The sequence below is a fragment of the Rhinolophus sinicus genome, chromosome 3 (genome assembly GCF_057876585.1).
Source record: "Rhinolophus sinicus isolate RSI-liver-muscle chromosome 3, RSI-T2T, whole genome shotgun sequence".
In the NCBI taxonomy this organism is placed as follows: Eukaryota; Metazoa; Chordata; class Mammalia; order Chiroptera; family Rhinolophidae; genus Rhinolophus; species Rhinolophus sinicus.
The window spans coordinates 187,198,850-187,215,387 of NC_142503.1; the positions used below are offsets into that span (position 1 = coordinate 187,198,850).

Here is a 16,538-nt window from a genome sequence, read left to right on the forward strand (position 1 = left end):
TAATGTATATGTCTGTGTCTTAGTCTATAACAACAACAAAAAAAGGTTTAAAAAGAAAAAAAAGAAAGTTTAGAGAAAAACATTTAGAACTAGAAAAAAGATAAAGAATAGGGTCATAAAAGAAGACATTATTTTATGGTTATATGGTGTGTTTGTGTTTTAAGCTAAGTGTTATGACAACAGAGTTGAAAAGTTAAAACAAAAAACTAAAACATTTATAAAGTAAAAAAGTTACAGTAAGATAAGGTTAATTTATCATTGAGAAAAGAAAAGTGTTTTTTATACATTTAGTACACCCTGAGTACACAATGTTTAAAGTCTACAGCAGTGTCCAGTCATGTCCCAGGCCTTCACACTCACTCACCACTCACTCACTGACTCACCCAAAGCCACTTCCAGTCCTGCAAGCCCCATTCATAGTAAGCGCCCATACAGGTGTGTCATCTTTCATCTTTTATGGTATATTTTTACTGTATCTTTTCTATGTTTACATATGTTTAAATACACCGATACTTAGCATTGTGTTACAGTTGCCTACAGTATTTAGTACAGTAACCTGCTGTACAGGTTTGTAGCCCAGGAGCAGTAGGCTATTTGGCATCTAGCATTGTGAAAATGCACTCTATCATGTTTGCACAACAACAAAATCACCTAACGACTAATTCTCAGAATCTAGCCCCATGTTAATTAATGTATGACTCTATATTAATGAAAGTATCTCAATTGTAATGGAAGATATGAAACTGAATCTTTACCTATGATTCAGTTTCTGCTTTTTGGCAAGAAAAACAAACTGAAAAAAAATATTTCAAAATGCATTGTTAATAAATATGTTATAGAAATTGATGACACTTATTCATCCTCCTAATTGCTGTCAAATATGTTTAACCAGATCAATATTTTCCATACTTCCCAGTTTTCTTCAAAATTTATTTCTTTTTCTTTATTTTCAATATTATTCGTGGTGACAAAATTTATTTCCCCCAAATGTTAATATATTGGAATTTTATAATCTACATTTTAATATTTTATTTTATCTGCAAATATTTTACATCATATTTTATTTTAAAATCCAAATATTTACATATTTTGAGAATTTTTTTTAATTTCTAGAATTTGAAGGGCTCATGAAAATTTCCTCTTTAGTTAACGTATTACTTAAACTATGACAGAGATCAATTCTCCTTAAATTCATTTCAAATACACAATTGTATTTTAATATCACAATTGTGTTTTTATATCTGTAAAATAATTTTTAAAATAGTTCAGTGAAACGTAAAGTTGTTTAAATACATCCTTAAAAAATGATTCCATGATATGTTGTGCTACAATTTTAAATTTCAACATACAAATATCGGTAGCTCTTTTCCAAGCATGAGACAATTCACTTTAATAACAGCTCTTTTGGGATGCTTAAAACTTCTATTTGATGTAAGAACAGAAATTTAAGATGAAAATTAAATAATCAGAAAGGCCAATATTAAATTAAAAAAATAAATTAAATCCTTCACTTAAATCTCCAATCTAATTGTTGACACTAAATTTAACACAAAGACGCTTGGTAGTCATCGATGACAAAATTGTACACAATTTGATTCACAGCTGACTGAAGTTTCATATTTGCTTCATGTTTAATCACTTGGATTCCACGTATGTAATATATGCAGCACACAAAAAAACTATACTTCAAAGTTTCAAACACAATGTTGCAAGTTGATTGCAAATATAGTCACAAATTCGTCATTCATGCATCCTATATTGTCTCTTATGGGGGTCAATTTAAGATTTCTTCATGTTTATTATAATACTAAAATAAAAATCTAACTTAATGTTCTATACATTACCAATTCTATAATTTAATTATAGATGGATTATCAAAGTGATTTAAGTAAATAAACTCTTAGGTTAAAAATATAATAACAATTCCAGCTGGCTCCATATTTGTCCTCCACCTTTAAATTTGCAAGTGTAAGCTCTATAACTATGATTGTAGCTGCTGTTGTTTCTTAGGCACTAAATATGGCTTTTAGCCTTATCGTCATTAGCCATGAAAGGAATCCTCTTGCCCAGTCTGATTTTAAATTTAAAGTAGAAATGACTCACCTATTCTGAGGCTTCTCCAGCTATAGACCTTTCCCCACCCCATCATGCCTCTGATTTAGGAAAAATATGCAATAATATTCCCTTAATTGTTCTACTGATTCAGGTGAGAAGCAGATCGGAGATTTCAGCTGCCTTTGAGAGACTGATAAATATACTTCAAAATGGACACAAGGCAGCTCTATAAACTATAAACAATACTCTCAACAAAAGATCATGCTTCTAAATCTGGAGTGCTTATTTCTGAGAACAGTATATGATGGCATGTCCTTTAAAATAAGCTGTAATTTGTGCATTCATTAACTCTAAAAAAATGATATCCAATTTTGCACATAATTAGACTTTTGCTGTCTTTGGTTATTGACTAATAAAGCACAGACATCTTAAAGCAGTACAGGTAAGGACTCTTCGAAGTTCAGCCCTCTAACCTCGTTTCATGGAGATGTTGAATATGAACACCCCTGTATACGTGGTAGAAATACAAGTGTATGATTTTCCAAGAAAAGGCTATTGAAGTAAATTCAGTTTTGCTAAAAGAGAGGCATAATGAAATACTTCATCAGGAGGTGAATAGAGATGAAGAGAAGTAAACATAATAGATGGACAGCTGATCAGTGAAGGGACTGAGAATTCCTCGTTTGTGAGAGTTTTACCACTCCTAACTGACCTTGCACACATCACTTACCCTGCTTTTTATAAAAATAGGATTGTAAAACCTATGAGATTATGGATACCAAAGTAATCTAATACTAGTGACTCAAATGGCACACCCTTGTTTAAATAACCCTAATGCAGTCTGACACATCTTTAAAACAAATGGGACAAATGAGATAATGAAACTCCTGGTTGTAATATTGATGTATTTGTCTATTCATTGAACTGTTCTTTCTTAAGAAACAGCTGTACTTGACCCAGTCTTCTGAATAATTGCACCTGTGTGTTTACGCATCTTTTATATGTATTTTTCTCTAATAGATTATATTCTTTGGAATTTTCGGTAGCATAATCAAAAAGCTCTGAAACTGGAGGTTAATCCAGGCTTTTGTGTCCCTCGTCTGGCACTTTTCAGCTGGCTGCTTTTGGCCATGTCTCTGCTACCCAGTTTACTCATCTCTCAATTTTGCTGTAAAGACAAAACAAGGTAATACACATGACAGGTACACGCACACTGTAAAGTTCTATTCAGGTATGAATTGTTTTCATCAAGTTCTTATAGAAGAAAGAAAAACTTTCAATTATATAATAGATTTTTAATTAAGAACCTATAAAATATATAATAATTTATACTAGCCTTTGATCATTCTGTTCTTTTTTCTAATCAACCAGTAATTGTCATTTGGGAGGTTGAGGGGGAAAAGAAACCTACATTTTTGCATATAAGAGGTAAGAAATATTTGTTTCGGGTCATAGTCTCCTTGGCTTTTCACAGTAGAGTGTGGTTCCTTTTGAACTTGGCACCATGGAAGGTGTTATTGGTCTTAATAACATTGTTTTGCTTCTTAAATGAAACTGTCTTATGACATAAAGAACTGCTTCTATAATAAAACAGAAAGAGAGTGAGAGGGAGGGAGGGAGGAAGAGAGAGAGAGAGAGAGAGAGAGAGAGAGAGAGAGAGAGAGAGAGAGAGAGAGAGAGAGAGAGAGAGAGAGAGAGAGAGAGAGAGAGAGAGAGAGAGAGAGAGAGAGAGAGAGAGAGAGAGAGAGAGAGAGAGAGAGAGAGAGAGAGAGAGAGAGAGAGAGAGAGAGAGAGAGAGAGAGAGAGAGAGAGAGAGAGAGAGAGAGAGAGAGAGAGAGAGAGAGAGAGAGAGAGAGAGAGAGAGAGAAGAAGAAGAAGAAGAAGAAGAAGAAAGGAAGAAAAAAGAAAAAGAAAAGGGAAGGAAAGAGGAAGGAATAGGGAAAGTATAAAACATTAAATCCTCATCTGTGAGACTAATGCTGAAAAAAGTATCATAAAATAAGAATCAAACAATATTGCCTTTAACTCTGCTTCAGCATTGTTTTAATGTCCAACAAATGTAAGCACAGAAACAAGATATAAAAAAACAACAAAACACATACACATTTGACAGACTATTACTAAGGGAGAAAAACAACTCTGAAACAGATGTTTCATTTCCCCCTTTTGAGCAAACATTTTATTGAAATTCTTCACACCAGATTTTACTAATTAATCTGGAAAAGGGAGTGACGGGTGCCGCTGATGCTAATCACAGGAAACAGACACCGAACTGCAGTCCATTTGTCCTGTTTCTGACAGCAGCATCTGGCTCCTTGGCAGGCTCTGTCAACCTTTGCGTTGATGTCCTAGGAGCCGCCTCGGGTCTGTCAATTTCCTGGGATGTCGCCGTTGGGCTAGGGCTCACCACAGTCATTTTATTTTGTTGTTGCCCAGACTTGAAAAGTTTCTTCGTTCTGTTTCTGCAATCATCGAAATATTAATATACACCGTTAACCCCACAATGTTTTTCTGTAATCCAGAGATGGACATATAGGTGTTTTACTCTTTAAGGTTGAATTTCATCTTGGATGTACTTTGAATTTCAGCCTGGAAGGCCTGGCGAAACTGAGAAGAGTCAAATACTCTTTCAAGCAAAGAAATTCTTTAGAGGGCAGTGGGAAAGTATCAGGGGCTCACTGATATCAAACCAAGCCAAGGAAGGTTAGAAGGAAAGGCAGGAAGTGCTCCTAAAAAAAAGTCTCATTACTGGAGTACCATATTAAGGAAAAGGAGGACAACCCCAGAGGGAGTCAAACACAAACGATCAAGAATGAAAAATCTAGCACAGGGGAGAAATGGGAACATAGAAGGGATTTCTCTTCTAAATTTCAAAATTTATAAAGTATAATTAAATGTAATATAATTGTGAAATCTCACAACATTTCAAATGGAAAGTTTTGTGTTGAAAGACAGGCTGGAAGATGTTTGGTGGAATTATCTTGAGGAGCATTTGTTTATTGTGTATTTTATATGTATCATATATTTAATTTATATTACTTGTTTAATGATCAGAGCCCTGCTGGTGCTTTCTGGTAAGAAAAATTGCATGACTTACAGGGTAATCAGTTATTACAAATTTGAAATTCTCACTTGAAGGAATGATTTTCATTCTAACTTCAAAATGTGGGGATATTTATAAAAGAGGGTATTTAGGTCTTTTTAATGGTAAACTACTTATGTTGTTTATTATAAAATATTTAAAATGTATAGAAAAACATCAAAATGGAATATCCTCATAATCTTTTCCTCACATAATCCCCTCTCAATCGGCATCCCCTGTTAAAGAACTGGTCAACATATTCTCTCTATGAATTTGCAAGTGTATTTTATACAAATACATTTTTAAAAAACATAAATAGGATCATGTTTTTTGTGTTCTAAGACTTGATTTTGTATTGAACATTATGCTCTGGAGATGTTTTAATGTCAATTCATAAAGACTTCCTTAATTTTAATGGTTGCATCATAGTCCATATTATGAAGATTCTAAAATATATAGTACATAATTCCCCTTTTGATGGGCACTTAGGTATTTCCAATATTTCAAAATTGTGAAACAATATCACAGTAAACCTCATATTTATATTATTGTTTACATGTGAAAATATTAATCAAGGTAGTATTGTAGAGATTAAGTTTCTGAATTTAAGAATAGAATCATTTGATTTTTGATATATATTACAAAGTTGGCTCCTTAACTTTTGCTAATATACACTCTATCAACAGTAAAGGAGAGTTCTCATTTTGCCACATCATTTTTCAACTCTTTAAAAGTTTTGTCTACCTAATGAGATCACATTGTGGTTTTTAATATACATTTCCTTGATTTTAAATTCTTTTGTCATTTGTATTTATTGGACTGTGGATTGACTAATTAAATTATATTTACTTTCTGTTGGAGTATATACTTATAGTTTCCTTAGTTATATATGAGTGTTGCATATTCTGCACATTAATTCTTTATTAAATATACTACAGATTCCTTCAAAGTGTAATTTATATTTTAATTATTTTAATAGATGAATATATCATAATGAAATTAAAATTTTGACATACTCAAATCTATTGGTTATTCTTTCATGTCCTTTGGTCTTTGTTCATTTAAGGAAGAATTTCCATAATCCAAAGTTACATAAATGTATATATATTATACATATAATATATATTATATACACACATATATTATATATATATATAATATACATATAATATATAACATATATTTATATCATATATAACATTATATATATACATATATTTAAAATAATATATATATATATATATATATATATATATACACACACACATATATATTTAATAGTTGATTGGTTTTTAGTTCTTTAAACTATTATGTGTTTATTGCTATGTATGACATGGGGTGTGCTTCTAACTCAATTTTTTTCCCCCTGATTACAGCCAATTTTTCACTAATTATTGACTAAGCCATAATTTCCCAAATTATTGCAACTTCTCCTTAATCTTAAATTAAATCCACTAAACACTGGTTGTCTTACTCCATTCTCTTTCATTTGTAGATTTTGGTATTGCTCCACTCCCAAACGACAAATACCATAATTTTGTAAAGTTACCTAGCTTATAAGTGATTTAAATAATATATTGTTTTTGTCATAATTAACTATCCATCTTTGCCTTATTTATTTGTTAAATTTAAATAAGGAAAAAAAAACAACTACCTTATTAACTATCCTATATCCTTCCATCTTTAAACGAATAATGTAGTTTGAAGTCCATTATTTCAACCAAAATAGTGATATTAAAGATGATGTGGTAGACATGGGTAAATTAAAATCAATATAGCTTTTTTTTGTCATTAAGATGAATTATTTCAAGTAAGCCAAGGGAAGCATGAATGCATCTTGAGTTAGCCAGAATAATTGAATGTCATTTTGTTGGCTTTCAGGCATTTTCTCCTCAAATGGACAGGGTTTCCTCAATTATCATATTTAAAGCTAAGTACACTGAACAGTTTTTGGGTCTTTTGTGAATGACTTACAAATTGAATGTGAAGTCAGACAACCATTGTCATTTCATCAGTGATAAAATTTCTCTTAGAGTAACTCTTGGCTGAGAAGAAAATTTAGTAGATATTATTCATGTGTGTAAGTATGCCAGAGAGAGATCCAAAATGCATTCCCCATTATCACACCCCATTAATAGTGAAAAGAAAACACAAACCATTTAGATAAATTGCCTTATTTTTCTTAGAGTACTCTTTTCAAAATAATATGCATTTATTGAGATGATTGTCTTACATTAGTCAAAAGTAAATAGGACTAGTCATGTCAAGGATGATTCCATTCTTTTTTTCTTTTTTCATTCATTGGTGCATTCCTTTGAAACACATTAATTGAACATCTAAAGTGAGTGACAATGTATTCAGATAGTCACAAGGATTAATAGACATTGAACAAATTTGCATGGAGAAGAAAAAGCTCATAGTAGGTCACTATTGAGTGTTGTAGTATGTTTCTTGGGATTTAGATGGGGCTTGGAACACTTAAACTCTCAACATAATCTTCTGTTCTAATAGCCCAAGGAAAATCCTCTGAAAAAGTCCCCAGTTACTAAGCCATTAGAAAGAAGTAGTGAGAAACAAGGACAATGGAACACTAAACTAATAATGAAATATGGAGAGAGATGCTCAGAGGATAGATGGTGTTTGCTACACCCAGAGGCATAACTCTATGTGTTTTAGAAGTCCGTATAAATATGAGTACCTCAGTATGCTTCTGTATTATTTTCCTATTGTTGTTGCAACAACCACTTCAAATGTAAGTGGCTTAACTAACACATATTTATTATCTTACAACTACAGATTTCAGAAGTGCAAAATGGTTCTCACGGGGTTAAAATCAAGGTGTTGGCAGGACTGCATGCCTTCTGGGGGGTGTAGGGGAGAATCTGTTTCCTTTCCTTTTCCAGCTTTTAGAAGCTGCCTGCATTCCTTGGCTCCTGGCTTCTGCCTCCATCACTAAAGTCAGCAATTGTATGGCTCTGATCTGAGGTCCCATGCTCATAACCCCTCTTTCCCTCTGTTTCCTTCATCACATCTCCTTCTCTGATTCCATCTCTCCTGCCTTCTTCTTCCACTTAGAGGGACCCTGTGATTGTACTGGATTCACCTGTACAATCCAGAATAATCTCCTCATTCCAGTCTCAAAATCCTCAATTTACATCTGCAAAGTCCCTTAGCCAGGTACAGTAACATAGTCCCAGGGTTCCAGGGATTAAGATTTGGAAATTTCTGGAGGGCTATCATGCTGCTTGTCAAACATGTCTACTTTCTGATTATAGCAGCCAAAGCCAGATTCAGTTGTTTGCAATCCAGACCTGTAATTGAAACACTGGATTTCTAAAAGTGTGCTCAATATAGTCAGACTGCCTCAGACCTACTGAGTAGGATTATTTGAAAGCAGACCAGTGAATCTGCCTTTTTTAGCAAAGTAATTTAGATGCATAGTAAATATCTGATTTTATATAAATAGCAATTTTAGAGTTGCATTTACATAAGAATAAAATTTAAGGCCTCTTCTCCTTCAAGGATGTGTTTACAACTTGTATCCTCAGTTTAAAGCAGAAAAGTTTAGGAGGTAGTACCATTTAATAGTCCTTCTCAGCTCTGTCCATGCATACTTAAAATAGATCAAACCCCTTTCTCTCTAACAGTAGTTTCCTCGTCCATAATATGGGGTAATATCACCTATCTCAACAGAGTGATATAAAGGTGACATAAGGTATTTAATAACAAATAATAGTGCGTAGAACATTATAGGGATACAAATAAAGTTCCTTATGAAAATGCAGCATAATATGTATATCCACAAAAACAATTACCCCATTAACTTAATATACTCTACTTAATACTTTCTTTACCTTTCCCAGACTTTTGCATTTTCTAACTTTCTTGTAGTCAGCACTGAGCTATAGACATTGTTTCAACCCCTGTTTCCTGTCCAGATGTCCTTTCTCTCTACATTTTCCCTCCAACAACTTCAGGATGCAGCCTCTGTTGCCTGTTGATTTTTGTTCAGGATTTTTGATTAAGGGGCTGTGGCATGTTAATCTGTGTAATGCATTTCTCTGTGGGTTTTTCCAGTCAGCCCCTCTTTCATCTGGACCTCCTTTAGCCTTCAAAGGCGCCATTCAGGGCCAAATTTGAGGTTTAAGGCCTGGGATAAATCACATTGGGAGGCCCTTTGCTTTCTGGTTTAAAGGAGAAAAGGAGAGGTGATAAGACATAAAGGGAAAAGGTCCCTAAACTTGAAAAGCATGAAGGTAAAGGCATCAATGCTCCAGGTGTCGAGCTTCTATGCTCTTTAAAATTTGTGAGATGATTATATATCTTTACTATTGTGCTCTCTGAGATTCAGAACTGTGAAATTGTCAAATATTTTATAGACAACCGATTAATATTGTAGACTTTCTAATGGTATTTCTAGAAAACTGTCAGTAGTTTTCATATTTTTCTCCAAAAATTATTTTATAGTAAATCCTAAATTATTTTCACTACTAAAAAACTGACATACACAGTTATAGTTGGCATCAAATGAGCTTATTTTCATAAAGAGTAACTCAACTATATTAGCATTGAAGAAGAGACTCACACATTGCAATGACAAAGCTAGCAGCAAAGTAAGCAAAACATCTGGTCACACAGCTGTATTTTGATGTATATAAACCATGAAACTGGATTGACTAATTTTTATAAAAGATTGTTTTCTCCATCTGCTTAAAAATATTGATTATAACTCCATTTGCTTTGGAAAATTAGTTTTCTGTTTTCTTTTGAATATATATATATATATATATATATATATATATATATATATATATATATATATATACACACACACACACACACATGTATATAGATCTCAGCATCTGGATCTGAATTAGGAAATAGGACTAAGGACACCCTAGAAGATGGGTCACTACATTGCCCTGTTAAGAGTTTTCAGGTCAGACTGAGATAACAGATTATCAGGTAGATCACAAAAAATCCACTCACCTGCACTTTTTATAAACTATTTAGTGATTCATTTGAACAATATATAACCAAAATCAATCTCTTTGTTCCACTGAAAACAAGTAACCAAAACAAACTGATGAAAAATCAGGCTACCGTCATTGCCTTCAAATTGCCCAGTTGAAATTAGTAGAGGCTCTTTTTGGTCAACATTTATAGAACTATCAATTTTACATTCACTAATTAAGTATCTCATTTCCACCATCCTTATGTGTAGCTGAAATATTCACAAGGTAATACCCTGTTTCCCTGAAAATAAGACCTAGCCAGACAATCAGCTCCAATGCATCTTTTGGAGCAAAAATTAATATAAGACCCAGTATTATACTATATTATAAAGACCCGGTCTTATATTATATTGTATAAGACCTAGTCTTATATTATAGTAAAATAAGACCCGATCTTATATTAATTTTTGTTCCAAAAGATGCATTAGAGCCGATTGACTGGCTAGGTCTTATTTTTGGGGAAACATGGTATTAGTGATTTTAAACTTTGTCTCTCTGTATCTGGCCCTGTGGAGAAATGACACAAATTACTAGTTTCTTCTTCTTAAAAGGACTAGAGCTACCTCTTTTAACATTTCTTTCTAAAACTTTTCCAAAAATTGAAAATAGAGCCCTTGAATGAATACAATGTGAGCAAATATTAAAAATATACAAATTTGTATGGATAAATATAAATTTGACAGTGCTCGTGCATTGAATATTTTTCTTCTTTTACAAGTTCCCCTTTTCCCCTTCATTTTTCTGGAATACAAGGGAGTCAAGATAGGACTTTAAAACCCCAATAAATTATTTCCTCTACCTGATGTCGTTTTGTTTCCTCTTAAAGTATTAAATGGTGAGCACCTCCCTTATGTCCAACATAGTGTGGGAGACAAAGAGAGTCACAAACAAGTTTCTCGCTCTTGAAAAAAAAAAGAAAGAAAGATTATTTCTCTTTCTTAGCTACTGACTCCTATAGAAGTTACTCAGTAATGATCTGTAGCACAAGGTAGTAAGGAACTTATTCCACATAGGATAGTGAGGAGTCCCATTCCCCTTTCCTTTCATGTGACACCTCCAAGGTCTGTAACATCCTGTAGTTTGCCATTTTCCTGAAACAAATGTTAACCCTGAGCTGCCAGGCAAGGTTAGGAAGGATTCACTTTCCTAGCAGAGAATATGTGTGAGATTATGTTTGTTAGCCAAAATGAGGTTTAGATAGAAGAAAAAGGGGCCTGAGGGGGAGAATATCACCCGCTTTATATTCATTCCACTCTAATGAAACAGGCAGAAATAAAGTGGTTTTGGGGGATTTGCCATATCCTTTCCCATTGAAGCTGGAAGAAAGGCATTATGTTAAGTGCCATCCTCATGTTGGCAGAGAAATGCATGCTAGAAGACACAGCTGGTTTGCTGGTTTGGAGTGAATGCAGATGTTGGCAGCTATATTGGACGGGTGAGGAAGGGAAGGGGTAGTGACCTGCAGAGTGCCAGTCCTCAGGGGAGGGGGACAAGCAAGAGGAGGATCTGACAAGGGTACCAGGGAGAGAAGACATCTGTATGTCATATGTTTCTGTTTGCTCAGTGCTAAGCCTTTGAGGGGGGTGTGTGCATTTGAAGACATATTTTAGCATGTCATTTTATTTAAAAATGCAGTATAGCATTAGTATCCATGGATTTAAGAATTTACAGAGATGCCAAGGGTCTATTCTACTGGATTCTATGCCTGTCTTTCAAACAGCTTTTGCAGGTAGGGACACTCACCCATCAAATGGATTTCTTAATTTTATTAAAATGTAGTCTGTCATTTCTATTATTTTGTAAAATTTATGCAGATGCATGTAGTTACACTTTTTTTTTTCTGCCACAAGCTCAGTTGTCAGAGACAGAAATGAGTTTGTCAACACTTTTTGAACGAAAGAACAAATACACAATGTATTGCTCATAACACAATGGTGAAAAGGAAGGGTGAAGAAAAAAGTGAAATACGAAAACACATTGTAAGTGTAGTTGGCCAAGATTAAAACGTTTTAAAAAGAAATAACAGCATGCTCAAGATTTGAGATCTAAGTTATGAATCCAGAGGAAACTGCCTTTGTGTTAGCAGCAAATAACTGGGTTTTGTGTTATTTGTTGAGCAAATTACCTTTAACGGGAGCTGAGAAATAAGAGGCATGCAAAATCACCTTACAGTTGAGTTGTTCTGCAAATTTCAGTGGATGTAAGGGGTGAAAACTGTGCCAGTCAAGGAGTAAGAGAAATTCAGCATGTTAAAAATAATAATAATAAAATAAAATTAAATTAAATTAAAAAAAAGAAAGGAAAAAGAAAAAAAGGCTGCGACCCACCGCTGCCTATTATTAGGTTAGTGTAAAAGTAACTGTGGTTTAAAAGGTTAAAAATTGCAAAAAACGGCAATTACTTTTGCACCAACCTAATAAATATTGCAGTATTGACAGTGGAGCCTGGGTTTTACTAGAACGGGGGAAGATAAAACTGAATCTTGGTAGATTATAGTGACAGTCATCTTGAAAATGTTAGTGCACATGCAGACACACACACACACACACACACACACGAGTATGTAATTTTTGTTTGTTTCTCTTCAGGCAGATTAGAGTGTCGACCTTCCAGCTAATTACCCTTATCCTGGCTCCCAGAAAGTTGACCGTTGACCACCTTCTCAATAACTTACAGGTGACATTTCTATTTCCTTTCTTTCTTTTTCTTTTTTTTTTTTTTTTTTTTTTTGGCATGCTAGTTCTGCTTTGTGTCTAAACCAAAAAGCAAAAAGGCAGATAGTCCATTTGTATCAAATTATGCATGGCAGCTTGGGCAGTGGGTTGTATATATCTCTGAAAGGCACGCAAAACGCAAGAGGTTGTATTTCATTACCAACACCACTTTCAGTTCCGGAGGGAAGGGCTTCTGTAATTTTTAAAGATACTTTTTTTTTTCTTTTTTACAATTCCACTTGCCTCATTGTGAGGAATTCAGAGAAACCTGTTGCAGAAAGGTTTAAGGAGATTCTAAAAAGTATACCTCCCAAATATGCTATCTGTTCCTTGTATTAGAGGAACAGAGAGAGAAAAGCAAAAGACAAAACAACAAAAATCAGCAGGAAAAAAATCCACAGTATGTGAAACAGCTTTAATCATTCTGCAAATGATGGAATTGTTTTCTCCATAGTAAGCAGTTCTTTCAGAACTATTTATAAGTTTATAGATATATATGATTAACTACTGTCATCGGGATCTTTGCCTTTCGGACTTGAATGTGTTACAGTTAACTCTTGAACAAAACGGAGGTTACGGGTGCCAAGCCCCAGGCCATGGAAAAGCCGTGTATAATTTCTGACTCCTCAAAAACTTAACTGCAGTTGTCCCTCAGTATCCGTGGGGGATTGGTTCCAGGACCCCCGCGAACACCCAAATCCACTAGTGTCCAGTCCCTTATATAAAACAGCACAATATATACAGTTGGCCCCCTGTGGATTCCGAACCACAGATCAAAAGTCTCATTTTTCATCTGCAGTTGACTGAATATGAGGATGCTAGACTTGGGGATATGGAGGGCCTAATATTTGTGGACACAAATCAGCATACAAGTGGACTGTGCAGTTCAAACCCTCCTTGTTCAGGGGTCAACGGCACTTCTTTTGTTTATGCGCATGCGGACTTGAGCTAGTGAGCGAGCACCCAAGTTCATGGCAGACAGTCTAGGCTGTGTAGTAATGTTGGTAGCCTCTGCCAGAGCCAGAATTTTGTTTCAAAAGGAAAATGTGTGTGCCCAGCAGAGCATAGCTTTGCCCCATAATGTTAAACACTTTACACAGCCTTTCTTCAGCATTTTGATCTGGATGGAATCGGTTGGTCCATTAGGGTCGAGAACAAGCCCTGCTTGTACTTTGGCCATAACCAGCTGCAGATATTTTTCTGACCCTGGGGCATGCCCACACTCCATAGCCCTTGGTCACCTGGAAAGTGTAACAAAACTGCTCTCCCCAAAGTGGTATGTGTTAGACTCAACATCAAAAGGACATTACATAACAATAAGAGCTACAAGAGGTACTTAGGGGTGAGTTCTTTACCTTCCAGGTGATGTCCTGCCATCCCAGATCAATTTATCCCCAGAAACGTTAGTAACAGTAAGTTCCTCTATTTTCGTGGATCTTTCTTTTCTCACCATCTTGAGTGTGTCTGAGACATCTGCTGTTGCTGCTTCTCTCCAAATCCAATTAACATGATGCTTTCAATGATGGAGACCTACCTGTAGGCAGTTCTACAGATTGTGAAATGGTTAGGTTCTCTCCCAACTAAATTGTGTCTCAGAGCTGAGATAATCCTGAAGCAAAACAATGACAGTACATGTTCCTTCCAAATGACAGCAAAGTAGATACAGAGAAAATCGCCTACCTCTGATCAGGAAGTGCTTGCTAGGTCTGGAGGTTTTACTCATTTGCAGCAGCTGCTGCAGCTGGAGACTATCTGACTATGTTCACTGATAGTCCCCTGCTAGTCTCCAAAGCCTACCTACCTCGGCACAATCTGAGGTGGACTGCGAGGAGGGATATGACGGGAACCACTGTCTTGGCAGATTTCACATCTTTGATAGTAATGATAATGTCTGCGATCCCACCAGGAATGCACTTATCCTCATTTATGTTCACATGTAAAGGAAGTTCCAGAGACTTCTATAGGACCTTTCCTATCTAAACAGCCTGTGTGCCAGGAAGCTAATGTGGGAGCCTGTCAGTTACCAAGGACATATTATGTTTCAATTATGCATTCCCAAACTGGGAAAATCGAGTGTGATATTTTTGGAGTCCTAGAGGGTCTATTATGAAATAGACAAATATTACAATGCCATTGATTACTACTCATTATACGCTGTGTCTCTGGATCACAGTGTCTTTTACATACCCAGAAATTAATAGAAGCTCAGAGCCACAGGCAGGAAAAATAAATAAATCCATGTTTTTCTGAATATTTTCCCATTTCCTTTCTTATGGGAGAAGATCTACAGAACTCATACTATTTGCAATTTTAACAGTTACATTCTAAAGGTGATCAGGTTTCTCCTTTGTTTCAGAGTCTCTGAGTCCATGAAATAATTTAAGAATAGAAATTGGGTGAGATATCACAAGTCCCCACCATGGTTGGTGATAAAAACCAAGTGGGATCTCAGCAGGATGCCCACCTCTCTTTGCCCTACAGCCCCCATGATCGGTCACACACCACTGCGGGTCACCCTGTCCAGGTTACCATGGTAACCTGTTGCCTCTTAGGCCTCCACACTCAAGTTACTCCTGAAAGTTTTATTGCTCTGTGGCCTCTGTAACTCTGCCATCTTCTCACTCATTCTGCCAATGACACCGTTTCCATCGCCCCTTTTCCCACTAGCTCCTAAAATAATTTTTAGAAATTCTTACACTCTCCTCACCTATGTGTTTCAAAAGGACTAGGGGTAGAGGGTAGCTTCCAGGTCCTTTGTGGGGTCATGGTTTGTCTGAGTGAATGATGAACAAGAAAATTTTGCTCAGTTATCCTAAGTGTTATCCATAGTGTTTAATTCCTTCCTCTATTCTCTACCAAATGGTGTTTGTCACCTTAGTGAGCTCATGGATGCAATGATTCCCAGGTGTTAGCTGCTAAACTAACACGTGGGAACTAGAATCTTTGGTAAGTGCACCCATATTGCTAAAGTCAGCTTGATCTAAAATTTACATTCTTCTATCCTTCACCAAGTACTTTCAGGGTCTATTACCATGTATTCATCAGAATTTTGCAAATTAATACAGTCCGCCAATTTTTTGTTGTAAACTTTTTCCCCGGGATAAACTGGGAACAGTTTCTAGTTATAAAAATAGAGACCAAAGGAGTAGACATAGGGAGGAAGGGTCACAAGGAAGACTCTGTTCTTATAACATAGGGTAGCTATCAGCTGAGGAAGTAGTAACATCTTCAAGGAAGACAGAAGTTCTCTGAGTGACAAACGCAGTTTGGTGGTGATTGAGTATTTCAGTATTCCAAATTCACTGCCTTGTGCCCTGTTGTTCTATCTGTTTCAGGATCTTGCTCTTTTCTGATTAATTTCTTAACTTTCACAGAAGATAGTAGGTGAATAAAATGGGTGACTTTGACCCATTTTGGAATGCAACAACACTTAGGCTTGAACTTTGCATTTACATTTTTATTACTTCAGTTGTGCAGTTGCTGAAAATTAGAATTTCTTTATCATGTCCTGGAAAATTCCCAGGTTTTAATTATTATTATCTCAACAAGTGTTCAGGGGTTGTAACATGTCATATTCTCTCTCTCTCTCTCTCTCTCTCTCTCTCTCTCTCTCTCTCTCTCTCTCTCTCTCTCTCTCTCTCTCTCTCTCAGCTGTGCAGAGCTATATATACA

General features: G+C 35.3%; 1 long non-coding RNA gene across 1 annotated transcript in view; it reads left to right on the forward strand.

Moving 5' to 3' along the window:
* Nucleotides 1-16,538, forward strand: part of LOC141570517 (uncharacterized) — an 861,799-nt gene that overhangs the window by 193,580 nt on the left and 651,681 nt on the right. Inside the window, exon 5 of the long non-coding RNA XR_012494572.2 lies at nucleotides 12,741-12,828. This is a non-coding gene — a long non-coding RNA (uncharacterized LOC141570517). The remainder of the gene's footprint in view (nucleotides 1-12,740; nucleotides 12,829-16,538) is intronic.